Source organism: Triturus cristatus, chromosome 3_1 (genome assembly GCF_964204655.1).
Source record: "Triturus cristatus chromosome 3_1, aTriCri1.1, whole genome shotgun sequence".
In the NCBI taxonomy this organism is placed as follows: domain Eukaryota; kingdom Metazoa; phylum Chordata; class Amphibia; order Caudata; family Salamandridae; genus Triturus; species Triturus cristatus.
The window spans coordinates 341,518,849-341,530,923 of record NC_140583.1 but is presented as its reverse complement, the minus strand read 5'-3'; the positions used below and the strand labels follow the sequence as shown (position 1 = coordinate 341,530,923).

Below are 12,075 nucleotides of genomic sequence, written 5' to 3'. Positions count from 1 at the left end.
AGAAAGATTGGACTAAGGGAAGAAAACTTGATTGCCAGTTATAGTGAATTCTGGTTCCAATTCAGCATTTAGAAACACAAATGAAACGTAAACATTCTTATAAGACTGTTGTAAAGCACATTGTGGCACCCAGACACCAACAGATTTATCGGTTGCAGAATCCTTATTGACATCTGGTAAACCACAACAAACGAGATTCATCATTTTAGATTTTAGATTTTTTATTTGGAGGAATAGAGCATGTTTCCAATTCAATACAATCTATGCTGGATTATTATGTTGATCTCAGCTAGTCAGTACTGGAATTGGAATTGGGTCCGACAGACAAGTTATACATTTAGTTTAAAAAAAATCTGCTACAAAGAAATTATCAACAATAACACATGTGACAGTAAATCTGTTCTAGCTTACCTAATTGGTCACAGAGGCTGCATTTTAAAATATCTTACAATGTTAAGACACCTCCTGCAATTTATAATAGTTCTAAAATAGCACTGCTGGTTATTGCAGTTCTGGGAGAGTTCTGTGGTTTGTCCAGTCACAATTTTGACTCATAATGCAGTAGAAAGGGTTAATGTGCCTGCTGCAGATCACATTGATAATGTTGTTACTTTCAGTTCATAAGGTGCAAACCATCTACAATATTACAGTGAACTATTTACCAGCATCAAAGAGCTGCATTCAAAGAGTAAGTCATGGGTTTAGTTATGTTTTTGTTTTTTCTCTCAATTTGTTGATATTCTAAGATCGCAACAAAGGGTTCCTTTGGGAAGTCATTTAGGGCCGGATTTAAATCATGGTGGTATAGATACTCTATTGCAACAGTGACTGAGTAACTATACCACCAAAATTCTGGTCCGCCTGGCAAAGATTATATGCAGGGGGACCCTAGGTTTAAACATATCAGACACTACTCTGTCTCTGCTGTGATTAAACCCATCCATGGGCCTTGAGGTCAGTTTCTACTACCCATTTCCGCACAAAAAGCCAGGCAATAGGGGTCAGGGAAAACTGCTAAATGCTTCCCTCACCATGGGTGAGGACTCCTGTGGACAGGGAAGCATTTACTTTGAAAAAAAATAAAAATAAAAATGTTTGGTGCACCAAACGGTACACGGCAATCAAGGTGGTTCCTGACAGTACATTTGGCAGGCAGCACCTCCATCAGGGCAACAAAGTAATTTACTCCATCTCCCTGATGGAGAAACGGCTGCCCACTACAGAATATATCAGGCCCTAAGACTCATTAGTATAGACAACCTCAATTACTGAGTTACGTTTTATATACATGTCTTTTATAGCATGTACACACATGCATGAATTATTGAGTCTTTGCGTGATGTAAGACACTCTAAACCCCTACACTGGGATGATTAGTGTTATAGAACAATTACATTAAAAAAAGTATTAGTAGGTTCCATTTAAATAAATATTTGTGTAATTACTCATACGCACAGATACGTCTTCCATTCTTTTTTGTTTAACATATTTTTACTAAATCATTTTTATCTATTGTTTACTTTTTATGTGTAATTAAGGGCCTCATTACGATCTCAGGTGGAAAGCCTCTGCTCAACAGTCGGAATTTTCTGGACCGTATCGGATCCCTTCTGACTGACTCGGTCGGTTTACAATCCACCTGACCGATTACGTTGTTCGCGGTCGGAAATAAACCATGCGGTTATTCCGAATCGGTTCCGACTGGCTCTCGGAGATTTTGTGTCTTGCACTTCTACGAACAGCGTTTCCCACCGACCGATCACGATGTCGGTTTCCAACAGCCTTTCTAAGAAGACCTGTCCGATATACAAAGGCTGCCGTAAAGTGACTTTAGGGGCCTCTAACAGGGCCTCCTTCATCCTGCCGCCTCTGGTTGGGGGCCGAGGGGGTACCCAAGGGACTTCCCTGTAAAATCGTGCACTGTGTGGCAGGCACAACGGGGAGCCCCCGACAGGGTGCAGGGTTTTCTGCACACACACCTTTCCCCATAGGAGCCTGTCGTCGGGCTGAACAGGTGCTCCCATAGGGAACAATCGGACTCCAACCAAACAGTGTTCGGTCACATCGTAATCAGTCGGGCGGTACCGCTGACCGCGAGTCAGTCGGTTTCTGAATCCAAATCAGTGTCGGGAGGAAAGTTTCCGCCCGACATCGTAATGAGGCCCTAAATTGTAAATATTTCAATTTTTTTGCTGTTAGGTACATAAATTATTTACTTTTATGTGTATTTATATATATATATATATATATATATATATATATATATATATATATATATACATATATATATATATATATATATGTATATATATATATATATATATATATATATATATATATATATATATATATTTGTTACTTTGGAAAACATTTAGAAAATGTGAATATAGCTTCAAATAAATATTTTTCTAAAATTAGTGTTTAATTATATATGTGCGTATGAGTATATATATATGTATATACACATATATACATTCATATATATGTGTGCATGTGTTTGTTTAGTTATGTATTTATATATCTTTAAATATTACTTAAACATATTTAGTTTACATTTTATTAATGTTATATGATAAAATATTTAATATTTACAGTTTTTAACAATATATACTAGCAAAAAGATATTTCTGTGTATATTTTTCGTTTTTAGTGTAAAACGATTTTTTATTTCGATATTTTTCTACTTACCATCATATGTATAGAAAAACTATATTTTTGACATAATATTTCTGTATCACGGTATTTTTTTTTTTGATACTGTGTCAGAGAACCGGAGTGAGAACATTTCTGTAGCACACTTTGAAAATGCTAATCTGAATCTTTGGCCAAGGGAAGGTAATTATAACAGTATGGTAAGTGGGGGCTTCACCTTATTTGTTTACTATACTTGCAGTCTTGAATGTAGCACAATATTTCAGTGGAATTGAATGCAGACAGAGGATATGAGGTGCTTGTGATGAGCTTCTCTTTAAATCTGACTGTTAGAATTTTGGGTCTTTTGCAGCAGGTCAAAGTTTGTTTGGAAACAGAATCTCATCATCCAAGCATGAGTTGACACCTGCTTCTCTAGGCATGGCGTCAAGCTCTGGTGTAATGGATGCAGTCACTTTCGTGAACTAAGTACCTATTCATGAAACTGTCCAGGTACCTAGACATTGTCTCTGCTGGACAAGAGGGAGGACTAGATCTTAAAACTTTGCATCATGCGATTGCATTTTTATGAACAGCAAGTTTTGAACTTGCATGCGAATAGATGTAACTCTTGAAATTCTTGATGAGGTGTACCAGTGGAAAATTTCCTCTGATCCTGGAAGTCTGGAAAAGGAATCTGAAAATAAGTTTTTCCTCTTATTTCTTCTTAGTGGAAAGGAGGCACATTCATTTAGTGTACAGTCACAAGTATGAGGTATTTGTAGAGTGCAAAACCTAACCAAAAGGCAGCCATTCACTGTACATCAGCAAAAGCAAATATACAGTCATTGAGCGACTGGAGGAGCAGCTGGGTTCTGAGAACAGAAATGGACTGTTTCTGCATTATGATATAGTATTTTTTGGTCCAGCCGAGGCAGTGCATGCACTGTCTCTTTGAGACACGCTGTGTTCTCTCTATAGGCTTACTGTCCGCCCACTGCTTTTCCTTTGTTCTTTTCAGTGTCCTTTAAAAATCCTTGCTTCTAAGTAGTCATTTTTTAGGTCAAGCCCACAGTAAGACCTGATGTAATCCTAGCTTGTTTGCTTTGCCAATACTTCACTTCCTTTCTAGGCTGGTTCCTTACTCTGGTATTCCTTATCTGTCCTTTGGGAGAACTCTTCCTTTTTTTTAAATATTGCTTTCCACCCATTGTGGACTTCTATCCGTACCGCCGCACCATCTGCTTTTTAATTGTTTTTTTCCGCTTGTCACTCTCTACCGTGTTTATGTACCCATTCTCTCGATGGAGCTGCACAGAAGAGCCTCACATTTTCCCCTTTGCTGTTAGTTTTTTTTAATTATTTCTTTCCACCTGTCACGGACTTTACACTGAAAGCCTGTATTGTTTTACAGATACGGTATAAGAAACTGTCAACTAAGCCAAAGGCATGCAGTCAATAACATGTGAGAAGACCCCAAATAAAGATATGTATCTGTTCCCTTGCTGAAGCTTAATTGATTTCCTCCATCCCATTATCAGTCTGCCCCCACCCTACTGGCACAAACACAGCCAAAACCGTGCTCCGGCGCAGGCTTCACCCAGTCGCAGCTGCTAGTACAAAGTATTGCCATTTGTCATTTTTATTTTTGTACTATTTCTTGTACCTCCTCCTATTTCCCATGCCGTGTTTGCCCAACCTGTCCCTGTTTTTGATTGTTTACCATCTGCCAGTGTATTAATTGTTTGGTTTCCGCCGTCTTATTATCAGCCCTCCCCAAGCCTCCAATCATAAATGCAGCAGAAACATTCCTTCTACATCTGCATTGTGAGATGGTACACAGGGGGAATAATCACTAGCTTGTGATCAGATCGCTTCACCTCTTGAAAACACAGAGGGGGGCTTGCAGGCACTGTTACAGTACCCCTTGGGTTGTGTGTCTTCTCTTTTGACTGCCTCTCATTCAAGTTATTTTGAAGAAAGGGGCTGGGGCCTATGTTGTAGGACAGTCACATACTCTGTTGCATTTCCTATCAGGCACCATGCAGAGGTTTTGAGGCAGAAGACACTTGCCATAGAGGGATTCCACTAAAAAAATGCCGCACGCACACATTTTTACGCTGCCATGTATTCTTTGCTTTCATGCATGTTGCACCAATCTGCCCTGTGGTTTTTTTATTGCATTTTTTATATGCTCTGGGAACAGTCATAAAAACCTAGCTCACCCACCTAGTGATAACCTTGCCTGCTCCTTCTGAAGCTTGTTCAACAGGCACTGCTCGCACCCTGGAGTGCCTTCAGCACCTCCCAACCCAGTGTTATATAGCATAAGCCATACACAACGAGAGGACCAAAGGCAGTGAGCTCACGGCTCTGTGTCTCTCTTGCGGTTCTCCTCTGATCCTTCCTGTCACAACTGGGCTGGTGTGAACGAGCTGCTAACCCCAAGCTGTTCCTGCTTTTTCACTGCGCCTGCTGCAGAGGCAATAAAACAAATAGGGTCGGCCTGGCCTCCTCCATACCAAGGCTCTTGAATTGGGCCCCCTGGAGAGCGGCAGCAACTTGCGCTGAGGCCGGGTCTTTTCATTCATTCAATGCCAGGTCGCCTCTGTCAGTGTCCATGGAGCACTGTAGGGCAGCGGCCCTTGATGTTAAGTCCAGCCCCAGCAGGCTGTTTTTGGGGATGCTTTTGGAGGTTATCAGGGAGACAGTAATGGGACTTTTTTTCACACTGCAGTTGTATCCGTGGTGTTTTGTTTATGTTTTGGATTTACAATGCTAAAGCACTTGAAGAATGAAGTGATCTGCTGCACAGACACACTGTGTACACCTCATTTATGGTATATGCACACCGAAGCCAGAAACTGCACACATGCACTTATGATGAAGCACAAACACATACACTGTACCATCACACAAACGCCTCACTCGAGGTTCCTTCTTCCCTATCCTCAATGCTGACCTATAGAAGCCCATCCACCCGCCGCCGCCACTTCTCTCACCCCTATATCACCTATCCCTCAGACAGGCTCTGACAAGCCGAAAGGTCTACCTTTGATGTGCCAAAGCATGTGATCACAACCATACAAAAAATGCTGTTTGCATGTGTTGTATGCTCAAATGTTTATTGCATGAGGGCCAAACCTATTGGCATTGCCAATTCTGGGGGCAAAATGCAAGGTAAAAGGCATTGTCATTTAGGACACCATAACTCTAACTCTCAAAAATGCGAAACCTATCAATTCAATTCAATACGTCTTTATTCGATAATTCCAATCATAAAAGACACAGTACAATCATAAAAGTGTCATTAAAAAAAGATAATATTACCCTAAAAGCGTACAATTCTGATGAAAAAGAAATAATTCCATATAAAACCATTCAAGAAACCTACAATGGGAATACCCGCATGCCAGTAGTATACTCAAATAGTAATTCCTGAAGCAGGGAGATTTTTTCTTCGCAGCGCCCAAGACCAGCTAAGAAAGTTCGTCACGGCAATAATAATATCTGCTCGTGTGTTTGTTGACAAAATACGCAGAGCTGTCATACCCTATCTAGTGCCTAGATTTGAGCACAACGGCTTCAGCCATCTTCGACGTGGGCCCTCGTAGGCCGGGCACACAAACAGTACGTGGATTATCGACTCCTCCTGAGATGAACACGAGGGGCAGTTAATTTCTGACACATTATTCCATTTTGCAGTGAAAGATCTTAACGGGAGAGTGCCCACTCTGAATTGGTGAGATAGTTTCCTATCACTAGATTTCATAATCAGATTCCAGTAGGCCTCACCTTCCACTGCAAACTTGTGTTCCAGAAAGATGCCTGTGAGCGAATTACTGCCCACCACCGACAGAGTCTTCTTAGAATTCATATCCCAATAGAGTGCTTTATACTCATCTTTATTGGGGAAAGAGTGCCCTATCGGGTCTTCCCACAGGTGTCTAAGGCCCATGTCAAACAAATTACACTTAAGCTTCTGCAGCCATTTGATTTTTGAAGACAAATCAGAATTTCTAATAAACATTAAAGCATTAGCATAGGACGCCAGTTCTGGGGTAGTCCATAGCCTCCTCTAGTATGCTAGGGGTCTAAATCCCACCACCTCGTCAATAGAAGTACAACCCAGGTCTAGTAACATGGGCTTAATTGGAGTTGATTGTGGGAGGGCGGTCAATGTTCTCAGAAACTTATTTTGTGCCTGAACTAGGGGTAGTAGATTTTCAAAACCCCAAAGTTCAGCACCATATATTATGACACAACCTTGGCGCACTCCCTTATTGACAGAGAACCTATCAGTCAATTCGCCCTGCTGTTCCCACCTTACCTGGGCATAGTTCGCCTCATGCAATTTGATAATAAAGCCTAGAATTTCCAGGGGCATCCCAGCCTGCTTTAAAGAATCCCAAAGCTTATGACGTGGCACTAAATCAAATGCTAATTTTAGATCAACAAAAGCTGCATAAAGGGTCCCCCCTGCAAGGATTACCGTATTCCAATAAATCATCCTGAACCTAAAAACTTGATCGATGGTGCTGACGTGGGGTCTGAAGCCCGCTTGGTAGGTAGATAGGACATTCTGATCTATTGCCCATTCGTTAACCCTACCTAGCACAAGTCTTGCCACTATTTTCTGTAGGGTATCGATTAAGCTTATCGGCCTATAGTTACTAGGACTGGCACGATCACACTTTTTGTAAATGGGAATGATTTCAGCCCCACGCCATGTATCTGGAATTGGTGCACCTCTAGCAATTGCATTTATGATAATAAAAATATATTCCGTCCAATTCTTCTTATCATGTTTATTGAGGGTGGGAGTAGTGCTCCGCTCCGCCCGCAGAGTGTGCGTAGTGCTGCCTGCTTCATGGTCCACGAAGTAGGCGTAGCAGGCAGCGCTACGCACACGCCACGGTGGAGCAGAGTTGTCCGCCACCTGCCTCCCACCCGCCCTCATTTTAAAATACCTCAGGTAAGACATTTTCTTACTTTTAAATACTTTAAGTTATTTTAAAATGAGGGCGGGCGGGAGGCGGGTAGCGCGTAGTGGGGCTACGCGGAGTGTGCGTAGATTTGGCAACACTACGTGATGCTCCACGTAGCCCCACTACACCCACTATGCCCAGGGTTAATGTTTATAGATATCGGCCGGGATACAATCCGGGCCGGGGGCCCTCCCTGCTGGTATCCCTTCCAAGACCCTTTCTATCTCCCTTTTGTCGAATGTTAGAACATCCTCAGTGTCAATCTCAGGGTAAGTTGTTTCATTACCAGTCAGGGAGGCAAATTGAGCTTGATAGTACTTAACCCAGAGTTCAGGAGGTACATTATTAACTGGAATTGGATCAATCGTACCACTGCCCCATTTGACTAATTGCCAAAATTTTATCCAGTTCTTCCCCTTACTGGCATTGATTAAACTTGCCCACCTATCCTCGTCAAAGGCCTTCTTAGCCTGCATTTGTACTTTTTGTAGTTTACCCTTGCTATTTTGACCTCATGAGGTAATCCTGACTTAATTGCATTTGAGAGGTGCTTAAATGCACCCCCACATGCCTCATCATACCACTTGGTTGGTCGTTTTATATTATGCCTGTGATGTCTTCTACTTTTTGTGAACAGGGACTTTAATATAGCAAATAAATCCTTCATAAGGTCTAGAGAAGAATTGTCTAGACTATCTATAGAGCCAATCGATGATAAGGTGCCTTCAATAGTAGACTTAATCTGCTTTAGGGCACCTTCGTCTTCAAGGACTACTGCCCATTTCAGCCGTCGGCAATCCAAGGCCATTGTTACATCACCTATAGCGGATTCCAGAACAGCCTTAGGGTGTTCCAATCCCTTCCCAACTAAAGATAGTAAGAGTGGATCGTGATCACTCTCTGGTCTGTGATGGACCAACATATCTACAAGTCTAGGCCAAAGCTCCAAGCTAAGGAGGATATAATCGATTCTGCTACTTCTGATCTCATTAGAAAAGGTATTAATGCCTTCCATATCAGAGTGAGATCTCCCATTAGCGGCCTTAAGCCCCCTCCGCAGGGTTAGACTTTTTAGCTGTAAAGCCGCCTCAGTCCATTTGTTAACTGGTGGCAGCGATAGAGATAGTATCCCCCAATTCTGACCTTCCTCCATACTAAGGCTATAGTCGTCTAAGCCTAGGGGCTCGAATGTGCAGTTAAAATCACCTACGATAACCAGGTTATTTGAGCCATCTAAATCATTTATAAATGCATTCAGGAGGGCAATAGTTGGTGAGACTTTCCCTCCCGCAATCCCTCTTGCATACACATTACATAATATAAAGTCTATGTCTCCCTGTAAGCAGACCTTGATTGCGAGAATGTCAGGGCTGTCTATAGGTAGGTCCTCTATATGGGGCAATATCTGTTGTTTAACCCATATTAACAATCCCCCGCTAGGTCTGCACTTGGTGTTTGCAATTGCCGCTTTGCCATAAGCCAAATAGCCTGGGTGGTAGGTCATATCTACCGACCAGGTCTCCTGACAGGCAATAAAATCATGCCCCTCAACAAAACATGACCAGTCAGAGGATAAGGTTTTAGTATGTAAACCAGCGATATTCCAGGATAGCAGGGAAATTAGGGAAGAATGAGTACCCTTCGATATTACAGAAGGTGGTCGTTGTTCCAGGGAAGCCTGTTTTTTTTGCTCCAATTGTAGTAAACCTTTTATAGGCATTTGAAGAGAAATATCACAGCTATCAGAGGGCTTTTCCGGGGTGGGTAGATGTAGTCAATCACATAGATCTAACTCGGATAATGGGGCGAATCTATTGGACAAAGGGACCGCTGTTGACCCTGGTACGAGTCCAGAGGGTGCCCAAATTTGCCTATCCATCCCTCGGTATTTGGACTTATTAGAAATACAGGGCCCCCGTCTGTAGAAATACCCTAATGGTAGCAAGGACACTCTATCAATATGACTTCCTATTGCTTGTCCCAAATTACCAGCAAAAATCTTGTTGTGTAAACATTATTGAAATTAACGACTACACAATCACCATTCCCACCTTTCCTTGACGGGCCTATCCATGATGTTCGTCTAGCCATGATCATATATTTTTCTACGCCCTCCTCCCAATCCCAACATCTTTGAGACGAGTATTAAGCCAGTGCAATACTTTAAGTAAAAGTTGGTCGGTCGTTTCAATCTGTGCTGCCCTCAGGGGTGGAACATTCGGCAGTACAACCACCAAGGGAGCGGCTCCTGGAGGAAGGTTGAGGACCATGGAGTTCAGCTGCATGCATATCATTATATTCCTGGCCCCTAGTTCCTTGTGGTCTAGTGGTTGTGCTAGCTCGTCCATTCAGTTCACAGTGTTTATAATCACTGTTCTTAACTGATGCTATTACCGTTTCCACTCTGCCATCGCCCGGAGTACTCATAATTGATTGGGCAAATTCACCTGATAAGTTCCCTAAATCAGCATCGTTCCAATACAAGCAAGTTGTTTCCTTTGGTATAACTGGGACTGCATCTGAAGATGCCCCAGGGACAGTTTGATTCATTGCTTTTGAATACGAAGGGTTGGGTTTAGCAGTGACCAAGGCTGGCAGCCTACACCTCAAATTACTTGGTAAATTTACAGCAGTGGTTTTTTGTTTGGACAGAAATGCCCTCTGAGGCAAATAAGCCTGACTTGGCCTGGGGTTCAAGTTCTGTTAAAGTTCCTCAATCCGACTCAGTCTGTAAATAATCGGAGTTAGTAAGGTTGCTAACAAGTTCTCAAGTCTCCTCCACATTTCCTCATTGGGAGTCGAGCTGTGTCCACCCATACATGGAAAATTAAAATCCATGCATGTAGAGGCGATATTTCCTTGTTCACTGCACTCATCAGCTAGAACACATCCTCCGTTTTTATTAGTCCTTTGCGCTTTCGCCATGGCCGGCCTCTGTGCGCCGCCTCCCCTTTTCCTTTTTGCTGCTGGTTCAGGAGTCGGCTGACTGATAGTATTTTTGTTTTTACATGTAGATCTGGCTGACGCTTTTTGGGCCGCCCTAGGGGCAGTTTTAGATATGACTACTGGCGATTTTACAAGGACATCCCGTACCTCCCGTGCCTCAATTAAGGAAGTCTCAAGTCTATTCACCTCACCAATAGACAGGAGTGTGTTAGAATCAGCAACATGTTGGACTGGAGAGCAGGCAGTAGCAATTAAACCCAGGGATGATCTTTTAGTTTGTTGTGGATCCAAGGATAAGCGGCGCTCAGTTATCGCTATCTCTTTTTCCAGAACAGATGATGCCCTTAGGATAAATTGGTCTAGCGTCCCCACCATGCTGATGCCATTAGGTGCCCCTATCTTCCTCCCATCACGCTTATTCATCCTGATTTCTTTGATGTCAGGCCCACAAAATCAATATGAACACACCCCACCGGTTCCAAGATGTAGGAGCAATATTTTTAGCGGACTAACCTTACGATATGGTCGAGTTCAGAGGGGGTGCCCAGCCTGGCCTCGTCTGGTCTCAGATGGGCCCGCGCTTGGCCCAGGCTTGGCCGAAGCGGGAGCGGCGAGGGGCTAAGTAATCCCCAGAGAGCAAGCTCAGGTGTGGCAAAGTCCTATGGCCCCCTTGCAGTCTCATTCGCCGAAGCGTCCTCCTTGCGCTTGAATGTTTTCTTCAGGGTAAGTAAGATGTGTCCTCAGCCTTATTATTCTATCCGGTGCTTATCTCCTTTACAGCAAACCTGAATCTTGCCACGCTGTACTTAAATGGAAAACAGAGTCATACATAGAAATGCATTGCAGTTAGCGGCGCTCCTTGACAGCTCTGAAACACGCACCTAAGCGTTTGGTAAAGATAGCCCAGCATGTATGAGGGAGTCTAGTGAAGGTAATCTGAGCCTTTCAATCGGCTCTGAAAACGCACTCCAGCGCATTTGGTTGTGAAAACCCTTTGAATCCAAATGTCTCTATTCTCGTTCCTTTCTCGCTCCTCTCACCCCGGTCTTTTCCTGACTCCCCTGCTCCGCTGTGCCAAATTCTCCTGTGCATCCGCGGTTTGGCGCTGGCGGGACCTTGACCCTGGACCCTGGGCCCTTGACCTGGGTCTGTATGTTAGGTCCGGTCGGCCCGCTCCTCAAATGCCGCGGGGGGTAGTATCCAATGAAGTAATGCTACTGGCCGGCAACGCCCAGCCCTGGCAGAATCAGCAGAGGTCGAGAGAGGCGGAGATTCCATGGGAGGTGGCTGGCCAGGAAACAGCCGGAAGCCACAAGGCGGCTACGCGGCCTCCTCCTCGCTCACACTGCGCTGAAGCCGCGAGAGCTGTGGAGCTGTAAGAAGCAGCAGACCGGGACCCGGGAGCTACAGTCCGGGAAGCGGCAAGAGTAGTTTGGCGGTCAAGCGTGACCTATCGCATTGCAAATGCTTATCCTATTTGTCCCTCGTTTTTTGCTGTTTGTTCCCTCCC

The 12,075-nt window shown here is 43.5% G+C and overlaps 1 protein-coding gene across 1 annotated transcript in view; it reads left to right on the top strand.

The window, feature by feature from the left end:
• THSD4 (thrombospondin type 1 domain containing 4) overlaps window positions 1–12,075 on the top strand; it is a 2,089,562-nt gene that overhangs the window by 1,344,783 nt on the left and 732,704 nt on the right. The gene's annotated exons all lie outside the window — the stretch shown is intronic.